This window comes from Hyperolius riggenbachi, chromosome 2 (genome assembly GCF_040937935.1).
Source record: "Hyperolius riggenbachi isolate aHypRig1 chromosome 2, aHypRig1.pri, whole genome shotgun sequence".
Lineage (NCBI taxonomy): Eukaryota > Metazoa > Chordata > Amphibia > Anura > Hyperoliidae > Hyperolius > Hyperolius riggenbachi.
This window is the reverse complement of record NC_090647.1, coordinates 52677265-52690128: the sequence shown is the minus strand read 5'-3', so window position 1 is coordinate 52690128 and position 12864 is coordinate 52677265.

Genomic DNA, 12864 nt, shown 5'->3' with positions numbered 1-12864 from the left:
AATATAAATTGGATTTTTCAAGAATAAGTTTAGACTGTGAAGTTTAGAAGTTTAGACAGAATAGACTGTGTAGAGTATGGCTCTCATACTACATGGGATGGGGTAAAATTGGTCTGCGATCTTGCCTTTTCCAAAAACTTTTATCTCAAGTGTGTATGTAGTATCATTATTTCTGATTATAGTAGCCAGCTCAATACATTGTGAAGAGTCCACTGCCCTGATTCAAGTTCATAAACTTTGTCCAAGTGAAAAAAATAAGAACAGCAGGATGGCCTGACAAGTAGCATCTCTTTAACCTGCTGGGCGTTCTGATTCTGCGCAGCCGGAGGGCTGCGCATGGTTTTTTATACCTAATTTTTTTTTAATCATGTAGCTAGCCTAGCACTAGCTACATGATACCCCCCTCCCTGGCAATTCCCACCCACCCTTCTGATCGCTGCCGGCGCCTATGCCCGTCAGGAAATCCCGTTCTGAACGGGATTTCCTTCAGGGCTTTCCCCGTCGCCATGGCAAAGAAACGGAATGACGTCATCGACGTTGTGACGATATAGGGAGTCCCGATCCACCCCTCAGCGCTGCCTGGCACTGATTGGCCAGGCTGCGCATGGGGTCTGGTGGGGGCGGCCCTATTACGCGGCGGGTAGCGGCGGATCGGCGGCGAGCGACGGCGAGCGGAAAAACACGCAGCTAGAAAAGTGCTAGCTGCGTGTTTCAAAAAAATAAAAATATTCAAATCTGCCCAGCAGGGCCTGAGCGGTGGCCTCCGGCGTCTCTCTGGACGAGCCTAGCTCGTCCAGAACGTTAAAGGAACTAAAAACCTCCATCGTTTTTTCTTTTCTTTTCAGACTGACTTCTGAGTTCCTTCATGGATAAAAAAAAAATGCTGTTTGCAAATTGAATTTCTGAAGTGTATTTATATACTAGTTCCACGTCGCTTATTCATTTAGATATGCTGTGCTACCTTCATGTACCGAATCACATTTTTGAAGTCAATCCTATAAAGTAAATATCCCCTATACAGTAAAAATATAACACTTAACCAAGCAGGAAGGGTAAACATTTAAAAAAGCTCTCAATGAAATGCTTCTACCTCATTAAAATGATCAGCGGCGGATTTTCGCAAGTGCGTCTTAACCGGGGCGTTTAGCCTCTTCCTTTATCTCACATGGTTGAAATTAATGCAATTACATTTCAGAAATCATATTATCAAAAACAAAGCCTCGCAAGACACGATTCAATTATAAAGTTATGCTAATTTATCAGGGTACAAAACCGTGAGGATGAGGACGAACTGGCGTGGTGACGGGGTGGAGCCCGGAGATGTCACAGAAGACGAACAGAGAGGAAAGAAACTGAGAAGTCATTAATTATTTCCAATGTGACTTTGAAATGGGGGGAGACTACAAAGAATGTGGCGCATTTGAGGATTTGGAAGCCGGCTTTGAAACCTGAATTCTCTACCGGGTCTTTCATGTTTCTTTATAGGCAAATAATTTATGAACAAATATGGAAACCACCAAGGAGATCTTGCTAATTGAAAGTAATGGTGTGGCAGTAATATTAAGTGACAGCGTTACTTACAAGGAATTTGGCTGAAAATATTAATTTTTTTAGAGTTCTGTAATAAATAAGCTACTGATTTTAATGTTGTCAGTAGGAGAGTAAACATTTTTTTTTGTTTACTGTTAATGTGTTAGGGCAGGGGTATATTGGCTTAAGGTGTGTACACACGTACTACCAGCGGCAACGATTAGTCCCCTGGACCCTCCCGCTGGGCGGTCTTTTAGCCAACAGTAGTGCATGTGTACGCGCTATTGGTGGACCGATAAGGCTGTTTATGAACGATCCGCTCAGTGGATCATTCATAAACAGCCTTATCAGTCTGCAGACAGTGCGTACACATGCACTACTGTAGGCTAAAAGACCGCCCACAACGGGAGGGCACCCGTCGTTGCTGCTGGTAGTGCGTGTGCACGCATCTTTAGCCTAAGCTGTTTATTATATAGTCCCCCCATCTTTCCTGAAACAGTAACCAACCAGCTCGGGGTGACCCAAACCACTAGGAATGTATAGGGGGCTAAAAGAGACCGGAAAGCCCTACTACTAAAAAGTAATGCTTGGTGTAATTTGCCTTCTTAAAACAGAAGGAAACTTGCAATAATTCAGCTATAAGTGAACATGTGTGGTTACCCACAATGCACCACTACTGAATATGCAAATTATCTGTTTTTGCCCCTTTAACCCAGTCTTGCATCCAGAACTACTGGTGTATAGCAAGCCTATAGGTTTACATTTCCTGAAGCAGGCTGTTTCAGCATTTAGCACCTGGCACCAATCGCCTGAACTGGGCACCACAATTGCACTAATGCACTAATGCTTTAGTGCACACCTCACACTAGGGTAATTTGGGGTTCTTGTGATCGCTGGACCCTGAATTACTTCTCTCTAGTGAGTGGCCAGAAAATTAGAGACACACTTTATTTGAAAATAAGTAAAGAAAGTAAACTAGTCTAACAGTGACGTAGAGTGACGTAACAATGTAGAGTTGCTTATATAAGGAACGTTCAGCTTTGGACGAGTTAGTCATCACGGAAGTTAATGTCAAAATGGATACGACAAAAGCTTTAAGAAACTTTGAATGAGGGATTATCGTCAGTGCTAGCATCTCTGAAACAACAACTTTTTAGTATTTTCTTGCCCATCAGTATCTCGGGTGTTTAGAGAGAGGCAGTTGAGGAAAAAAAACTTCAAGTGATAAGGACTACTCCGATCAAAAAAGGCTGGTGAATGAGAGAGGTGAAAGACAAGTAGCATGCATAGTCCACAGAAACAGAAGGTCAACAACACAACAAATTAAAGCTATTGTTCATTCTTAACTACAAACTACAACAACACAACAAATTACAGCCATTGTTCATCCTTAAAGCGGAATATAACCCTGCATTTCAACTTTGCTCTAAAACATTATTTACAGTATATTATTTGCAACCAGCATTTTTTTTTACTAGACTAGCATTGGAAGGGTTACACAGAGCTTTAAAGTTCCTGGAGAGAACTGCAGACGCATCCGAAGCTTACATAGATACATTTTGTTTACATAAATGTATCTAAGTGTTGAATGTTACTCACTCTCTGACTGAGAAGGAGCTGGAGGACAGCCAAAGAGTGTGTAACATTTATCACTTGTTACATTCTATTTAGTTAAATGTATCTATCTGAACTTCTGCATATCTCTCCACGGAACTTTAAACTTCTGTGTTTAACCCTTCCAATGCTGGTCTAGTAAAAAAAAATGCTGGTTGCATATAATATGCTGTAAATAATGTTTTAGAGCAAAGTTGAAATGCAGGGTTATATTCCGCTTTAACTACAAACTACAACAACACAACAAAGTACAGATATTGTTCATCCTTAACTACAAACTAGTAATTTTTCATGCAGGCTTGGTCTATATTGGATGATTTTTGTGAAAGTAGGCATTTTGGACTTGCTGTTTGGATGAATGTTGGAAAATATATCCTACCATTACCTTTAGTTATTTAGAAGGCAATACTGTATTTGGCAGGTAACACGAGGAGGTGCTTGCACAGTACAACTATGCAGCAATTTCTAGGTAAGAATATTGCCTAGGCTGGAGTCATTTTTTCAGATATCCAATTCTGCCTGTTTTCCCCCCAATTGTTGACTTAAATAACGTTCCAGTTTTAACGGAACAGTTCACCTTACTTTTTTGGACCACAACCGTATAAACACCCAACTATGCATGTGGGATTTAGTTGAGATTTTTTTTATTTATCTTCTTCTCAAACGTAAACTTGGAGTTACATGGTACTTTTCAATACCAATTAAAATTTCATTGCGTTGTCTCTAAGTGCTGCAGGCAGAACATTGCTGCCATACATAACGGTACTCACTGGGAATCTCTATAAAGCTCAGAGGTCTTGCTAACCTTGAGATGCTTCAATTAAGTTGGGGAAAAGTACCATTTAAAACTATTCAGTCCTCTACATCCTTTGACTAATTTTCTAGCTAAACGTTTTCCTCCAGACCTGCTCCCATTATCTTCTAAATCAGCATGCCGTGTGGCATTGTCCCAGAAAGCTTGACGAAATTGAAGCTGGCTCCAGCTCGTACGTAAATGCCCACAGTAGACAAAAGCTTTGTGCTTGTGAATTCTTTACGAGGTCACAATGACAGACGTATGGGACAATTCCGTATGGGCTAGGCAGAAGTAGATTGGTGTTGCAGACGGTACCTTTAATTGGCTGAGCATATTTTTGGATGCTTTTGAGAACAGTCGGTTTTCTACCTCAGGCATGATGCCCTACGCATAACTGAGGAATCTGATTTTATTGGCGGTAAAAGATTTCACTCACAAGGAAATTGACTTGGCAGATGCTCAATGAACACACACACATATATGACAATCAAACCAACAATAAAAGAATGGTTAAAAAAAAACAGAGCAAAACAGTGTGCAGTTCTGTTGCATATTGCTCCAAGCAATCCCAGCATTACTGTTAGTGCTTTAGGGATTTTTGAAAGTCAGTGACCCATTCCCAAATGAGAAGGCCATTCATAACACAGGCAATTGGGGCCAGATTTACCGGGGATCCAGCACTACAAGGTGAGAGAGCTAATGACTATGCCACCGTGCAGTGATGCTCGGATACCCCCAATCATGGATTTGACCTATTCGGCTGTTGTTGAAAAAAAAATCCAGAAATTCCATGATTAATTTCCGGATTTGAAATGGACTTACAAATTCGACCTGGATAATTGAATGAGGCAATCATGGAAATTCACGGCCGTGATCACGGAAAACCGCTTTAGCTAATAGCAAGGCCACCATACATGCTACAATCTCCCAAATTGCATGGATTATAAAGGTAATAAGGGGCTACAACCCAGAGAGGTTTTTGTAAATGTTTTTTTTTCTCCTTGCAGCGATAGCAGTGACATGGCAGCAGAGTTGTCCATGGCCGCTGGCAGTGGGAACACAGACTTAAGTAGTGAAATAGAACATCAGCGGCAGCAGGAGGAGAACTAAGCGGTCAGTGCGGCAGCACAGAATTACTATGGCACCTCATTGGTGGTACCACAGCATGATATTGCTGCCCCAAAAATTACATGCACCCGTGGCCCCTGGCGGTGAAACTCAGCGGCAGCAGGATGAGGACTAAAGTGGTCAGTGCGGCAGCACAGAAAGACCATGGCACCACAGCAGGAGGAATCGTGTGCTGCTGCTGCTGGGAATAATGCTCACAGCGGAGGTCTGGGATAAAGTCATGATGGGCTGCACCTCCATCATCATTTCCAGCAATGCCTGTGAGTGACCCTCCTCAATGACCACATGGCGACCCAAGGTGCTGAAAATGGATGCCACCATCGTCGACTGACTCGGCCCAGGCTGTGCTGCTGATAGACGCCTATCTGCTGCACCCCCTACAGCTGAGCGCCCTCTCCCTGGCCGTGGACCACTCCCAGAAGTGGTGGAGGCAATGGCACTCCCTCTCCTACCACAACCCCTGCCAGACATGTTGTATGCACAAGATTTCAAGGTGGAGAAAGTGTGCTGATTTTTACAGTCAATATGAGTGTGTGGGCCTGGGGGCAGATGGATGGAATATAATAGGGGGCTTTTATTGATTTTTCAGAAAAGAAAAAAAAAAAAAAACACTCAATACAGTAATAGAACACGAAAATCAGTGGACAGTGCCGCAGTCTGCCTGCACTATGCACACAGCTGCACGCTAGTAGCAAAGTACCACGTCACTGACTAAACTTAGCGATGAACCAGTGGCAGTGACTGCAACTAACTGAAGTTGATCACTGGCTGGCTGGCTTAGCTAGCTAACAAGCATACAGTAATAGAGCAGTAGAATCGGTGTGAAGTTGATCCTGCCTGCACTAAGCACAGCAAATCAGTACACTGTCACTGACTACTACATTGACTACAGCTAACTTAAGTTATTCACTCACTGGCTAGCTAGATGCAAGTATACAGTCGGTAATAGAGCAGTAGAGTTGGGCCGAACCTCCGATTTTAGGTTCGCGAACTTCCGCGGAAGGTTCGGTTCGCGTTTAAGTTCGCAAACCGCAATAGACTTCAATGGGAATGCGAACTTTGAAAAAAAAATAATTATGCTGGCCACAAAAGTGATGGAAAAGATGTTTCAAGGGGTCTAACACCTGGAGGGGGGCATGGCGGAGTGGGATACACGCCAAAAGTCCCCAGGAAAAATCTGGATTTGACGCAAAGCAGCGTTTTAAGGGCAGAAATCACATTGAATGCTAAATGACAGGCCTAAAGTGCTTTAAAACATCTTGCATGTGTATATATCAATCAGGTAGTGTAATTAAGGTACTGCTTCACACTGACACAACAAACTCATCGTGTAACGCACCGCAAACAGCTGTTTGTGTAGTGACGGCCGTGCTGGACTGGTGCGCACCATGGCGAGAGTGCATGTTTTGGTGGCTTTACAGCCCATATGGTCGCCTGGCTGATGTAGCTGAATGACAGAACAGTGACTGTCCAGCTGATCAAATTTGGTCTGACCACAATGAAGCAACAACCTTATTATCTTTTGTGTGCCCCCCGAGACACTCATCTATGCGCCGGTCATTGCTTCATTGTGATACGCAAGCCCCTTCACCACGGAAAGGTAATGATCACGAAGGGGAATGGGCGCATGTACATGCCATTTCTTTTGTTGTTGCAGCTGCCCGCAGTGCAGCCAGAAAAATTAGGCAGTCATGTACACGCACCAGAAAAATTATTACAGCGGCCGCTGCTAGCAGCGGCCTAAAAAATTCAGCAATCCGCCTGGAGTCCCGGACCCTGTTGGTGGTGGTGGAGAAGGTAGTCAAGCGGCCTGCAGGCAGACATGCTGTGTGGAGGGACTGGGAGCGACTTAGTTTTCTTGGGGCAGCCCAGGCAGCCAGTCACACGGCGTGCAGGCAGAGATGCTGTGTGTGCGGGGACTGACTTAGTCTTGGGGCGGGCAGCAGCCCTCCGGGATCCATGCCTCATTCATTTTGATAAAGGTGAGGTACTTAACACTTTTGTGACTGGATGGCAAATTGGGTCAGCTCTGGCCACAGGTCAAGCCTGCGCACCCAGTAGTTCAAGGGTTCATCATCGCTGTTCACAGCAGTGTCTACATCCACACTTAAGGCCAGGTAGTCGGCTACCTGTCGTTCCAGGCATTGGTGGAGGGTGGATCCGGAAGGGCTACGGCGAGGCGTTGGACTAAAGAACGTCCGCATGTCCGACATCACCATGAGATCGCTGGAGCGTCCTGTCTTTGACTGCGTGGACACGGGAGGAGGATTAGTGGCAGTGGTACCTTGCTGGCGTTGTGCTGTCACATCACCCTTAAAGGCATTGTAAAGCATAGTTGACAGCTGGTTCTACATGTGCTGCATCCTTTCCACCTTCCGGTGAGTTGGTAACAGGTCCGCCACTTTGTGCCTGTACCGAGGGTCTAGTAGTGTGGCCACCCAGTACAGCTCATTCCCTTTGAGGTTTTTTATATGGGGGTCCCTCAACAGGCAGGACAGCATAAAAGACGACATCTGCACAAAGTCGGATCCAGTACCCTCCATCTCCTCTTGCTCTTCCTCAGTGACGTCAGGTAAGTCAACCTCCTCCCCCCAGCCGCGAACAATACCACGGGAAGGTTGAGCAGCACAAGCCCCCTGCGACGCCTGCTGCGGTTGTTCTCCTGCCGCTGTCCCCTCCTCCTCCTCCTCCTCCTCCCCCAAAGAAACACCTTGCTCATCATCCTCTGAGTCTGACTCGTCTTCTGCACACGACTTCTCTTCTTCCTCCTCCTCCCCCCTCTGTGCTGCCGCAGGTGTTGAGGAAACAGCTGGGTCTGATGAAAATTGGTCCCATGCCTGTTCCTGCCGTAACGGTTCCTGGTCACGCTCATTCACAGCTTCATCCGCCACTCTACGCACAGCATGCTCCAAGAAGTAAGCGTAGGGAATTAAGTCGCTGATGGTGCCCTCACTGCGGCTCACCAGGTTGGTCACCTCCTCAAACGGCCGCATGAGCCTGCATGCATTTTTCATCAGTGTCCAGTTGTCGGGCCAGAACATCCCCATCTTCCCAGACTGTTTCATTCTACTGTAGTTGTAGAGGTAGTGGGTGACGGCTTTCTTCTGTTCTAGCAGGCGGGAGAACATGAGCAGGGTCGAGTTCCAGCGAGTCGGGCTATCGCAAATGAGGCGTCTCACTAGGATGTTGTTTTTGCGCTGAATTTCCGCAAATCGTGCCATGGCTGTGTAAGACCGCCTTAAATGCCCACAGAACTTCCTGGCCTGCTTCAGGACATCCGCTAAGCCAGGGTACTTTGCCACAAATCTTTGAACCACTAGATTCATGACATGTGCCATGCAGGGTATGTGTGTCAGCTTCCCCATATGCAAAGCGGCAAGCAGATTGCTGCCGTTGTCGCACACCACGTTGCCTATCTCCAGGTGGTGCGGGGTCAGCCACTCATCCACCTGTTTCTTAAGAGCAGCCAGGAGAGCTGCTCCAGTGTGACTCTCCGCTTTGAGACAAGACATGTCTAAGATGGCGTGACACCGTCTTACCTGGTATGCAGCATAGGCCCTGCGGAGCTGGGGCTGTGTAGCTGGAGAGGAGAACTGCCACTCAGCCAAGGAGGAGGAGGACAGCGAAGAGCATGTAGCAGGAGGAGACAACAGGTATGCAGTGGCGGGTTCACTGAACAGGTATGCAGTGGCGGGTTCACTAAACAGGTATACAGTGGCGGGTCCACTGAACAGAACAGGTATGCAGTGGCGGGTTCACTGAACAGGTATGCAGTGGTGGGTTCACAGAACAGGTATGCAGTGGCGGGTTCACTGAACAGTACAGGTATGCAGTGGCGGGTTCACTGAACAGTACAGGTATACAGTGGCGGGTTCACTGAACAGGTATGCAGTGGCGGGTTCACTGAACAGTACAGGTATACAGTGGCGGGTTCACTGAACACAACAGGTATGCAGTGGCGGGTTCACTGAACAGGTATGCAGTGGCGGGTTCACTAAACAGGTATACAGTGGCGGGTCCACTGAACAGAAAAGGTATGCAGTGGCGGGTTCACTGAACACAACAGGTATGCAGTGGTGGGTTCACTGAACAGGTATGCAGTGGTGGGTTCACAGAACAGGTATGCAGTGGCGGGTTCACTGAACAGTACAGGTATACAGTGGCAGGTTCACTGAACAGAACAGGTATGCAGTGGCGGGTTCACTGAACACAACAGGTATGCAGTGGCGGGTTCACTAAACAGGTATACAGTGGCGGGTCCACTGAACAGAACAGGTATGCAGTGGCGGGTTCACTGAACACAACAGGTATGCAGTGGTGTGTTCACTGAACAGGTATGCAGTGGTGGGTTCACAGAACAGGTATGCAGTGGCGGGTTCACTGAACAGTACAGGTATACAATGGCAGGTTCACTGAACAGAACAGGTATGCAGTGGCGGGTTCACTGAACAGTACAGGTATACAGTGGCGGGTTCACTGAACAGGTATGCAGTGGCGGGTTCACTGAACACAACAGGTATGCAGTGGTGGGTTCACTGAACAGGTATGCAGTGGAGGGTTCACAGAACAGGTATGCAGTGGTGGGTTCACAGAACAGGTATGCAGTGGTGGGTTCACAGAAGAGGTATGCAGTGGTGGGTTCACAGAACAGGTATGCAGTGGTGGGTTCACATCACAGGTATGCAGTGGTGGGTTCACTGAACAGGTATGCAGTGGTGGGTTCACTGAACAGGTATGCAGTGGTGGGTTCACAGCACAGGTATGCAGTGGTGGGTTCACTGAACAGGTATGCAGTGGTGGGTTCACAGCACAGGTATGCAGTGGTGGGTTCACAGAACAGGTATGCAGTGGTGGGTTCACAGCACAGGTATGCAGTGGTGGGTTCACAGCACAGGTATGCAGTGGTGGGTTCACAGAACAGGTATGCAGCCAGACAGGAACAAGTTAAGCCTAACTAATCTTTCCCTGAGAGACAGTCTGCAGCAGCTCGCCCTACTCTCACTAACGCAGGCAGCACACGAGTGACCGTAATGGCCGCCGCTGCCTGCCTTATATAAGGGGGGGAGTGGCTCCAGGGGCTAGTGTAGCCTAATTGGCTACACTGGGCCTGCTGACTGTGATGTAGAGGGTCAAAGTTGACCCTCAAGGTGCATTATGGGGCGAACCGAACTTCCGCAAAGGTTCGCCAGCGGGACGCGAACGCGAACCACCAAAGTTCGCGTGGAACCGTTCGCCGGCAAACCGTTCGGCCCATCTCTATAGAGCAGTAGAACCAGTGAATCTGACTGCAGTAAGCACAGCAATCAGTACACTCTCTCACTGACAACTACACTGACTACAACTAACTTAAGTAATCACTCACTGGCTATCTAGCTGAAAACAAGTATCACATACAGTATAAGGGCAATGTAAGGACTGAAAACGCTCTTGCTTATGCAGATATGGCCTGGAGATGATCCTCTCAGTGCCACAGAGTCTAGCAAGGACGGAGCTCTGGAAATGGCACCCACTTTATATCCAGGGGGGTAGGGCAGAGCCTCCCCTCCGATGATTGGTTGCTAAGACCTGGCTGGGGGCCTCTGATTGGCCCAGGGATGTCATTTCTGCCCATTTCCGCCCAATCATGACCTAATCACGAATTTCCAGCACGATCATGACAGCGATCAGTTTTTACGAATATTTGCAATCACGGAATTTCCGTGGCTGATTTCCATTCCAGAATTATTCAAGGATTTGGATTCGGAAGTCGAATAGTGAAAAAGTGCTTGTGAATCACGGGTATTCCGTGCTGCCGGTAATTGGAATACCACAGAAATTTTTGAGTCTTGTGATTGGTCTAAAACACAGGTGTCGAACTCCAGTCCTGGAGGGCCAGATCCATGCCAGTGTTTAGGATGGAAAGAGAGAAATGTGTTCTGCCTGATGGACCACACCTTTCCTGATTCAGACCCATCAATTATTTTGAGCTCTGTCAAAAAATGTGTGAGGACCTCGGCCCTCGAAGGACCGGTTTGACATCCCTGGTCTAAAATTACCACCATAATCCGATTCCCTGATTGGTGCAATGCTTCTGAGGTCTGTGATTGGGCTAAAATTATAGAGGTGCGGTAAATCAGATTTCAGCGGAATTCTGATTTCCTTTCTCTGATTTCCGATCAGAAATGTCGATTTCCGAACAGGAATTTTGGAAATTCTAATTCCATGGAACCCGAATAAGCATCCCTAGTAGACACTACAGGTTTGTATACCTCTCTAGCATTGTCCAAACGTACTAAATAAATTACTTTGTTTACTTTCTCGCTATTTATTCTATGCTAGCTCTGTTTAAAAATGTGCGAATGCCTCATTCATTGACTGTTTCGGCACACTATTCCATCTCGGAGTACGTCAGAGTATATTGAGCTTGTGAATAATTCAGTCAAGGGTTATGATTTCTTGGAAACATTTAAAATCAATTTTAGCTGTTAGGATGCCTCACTGAAGCACATTTAATTAAATTACTGATTTTAAAAAAATATAAATAAGTCTAATAAGTGGCTTCTGTGCTTGCTGGGCGTCTGCCAGTATGTGAAATGAATCCTCCCTTGGCCTGTCCTCATCTTCTCCATAACAAAAAAATTAATAACATGAAGACGAGGATGGAAGAATTAGCAGAAGTATTTGGCAACTGAAACTCAAGTCACGCAGACAATTCACTTGGCTCCCCGTTTGCTCTGCAATATTACAATGTACCAGCATGAGCTCAGGAGAACATTATTTCAAGAAAAAAAGTAGGAGAGTGCAAAGAGAAAAACGGGCCTGATCCAATTCCCTTTTTCTCCTAAGTTTTCTCCTAGGTGATATTTCACATCTTATCAATTAAATGCCTTTTAACCACTTGAGGACTGCGGTGTTACCCCCCCTAGTGACCAGAACATGTATTGCTTAAATGGCCACTGCAGCTTTAAGGCCAAGCTGCAGGGCCGAACAACACAGCACATGAGTGATTCCCCCCCCCCCCCCCCTTTTCTCCCCACCAACAGAGCTCTCTGTTGGTGGGGTCTGATCGCCCCCCAGGTGTTTGTTTTTTTGGGGGGTAAATATTTATGTGATTACATTTTCAATAAAATGTACTTTTTTTAAAATTTACTCTATATCCCTCCTTCCCTCCCCCCGCCAGCCAATCAGCATGATCATCTGTCATAGGCTTCAGCCTATGACAGCCGATCATCCCTGTGCCTCTGGAGGGGACAGCCGTGTAACAGTCACGGCTGTCCCCAGGGCCGGCCCGCCCATGAGGCGGGGTGAGGCGGGTTCCTCAGGCATCAGGAAGTGGAGGGGCGGCACCAGGCATTAAGAGGAAGTGCCTGCGCCTGGTTCTTGCCGCCCTCTGGAGAGACTGGACTGGTCACTGTGACTGGAGGAGTGGCACTGTGCTACCACCGCCGCCCGCCTGGCCGCCTCAAGTGCTGCAGTGAAGTCTCCGTCCGATCCTGCTGGCAGTGGCAGCACACTGAATCGGTGAGTCAGTGACCACCCTGGCCTGGCTGCACAGACTGTGACGCGGCCGCGGCGCACCAGCCCTGACTGACGTGCCGCCCACGCCCGGCCCACCCCACCCACCATGCCGGACTTCCGAGTCCGAGGCGGGCAGCAGCTCTGCGGCCTACTAGGTCTAGGTCTCTGTGAGGCTTTCCTGGCTGCACGAACCGCTGCGCTGCCTCCGCTCCGCCTGCAGAATCCGGAAACGGGACGGAAGTAACCGGAGTCTGGAGGAGTCACGCTGCCTCCGCCCGCTGCCCGCCATGATAGTCACG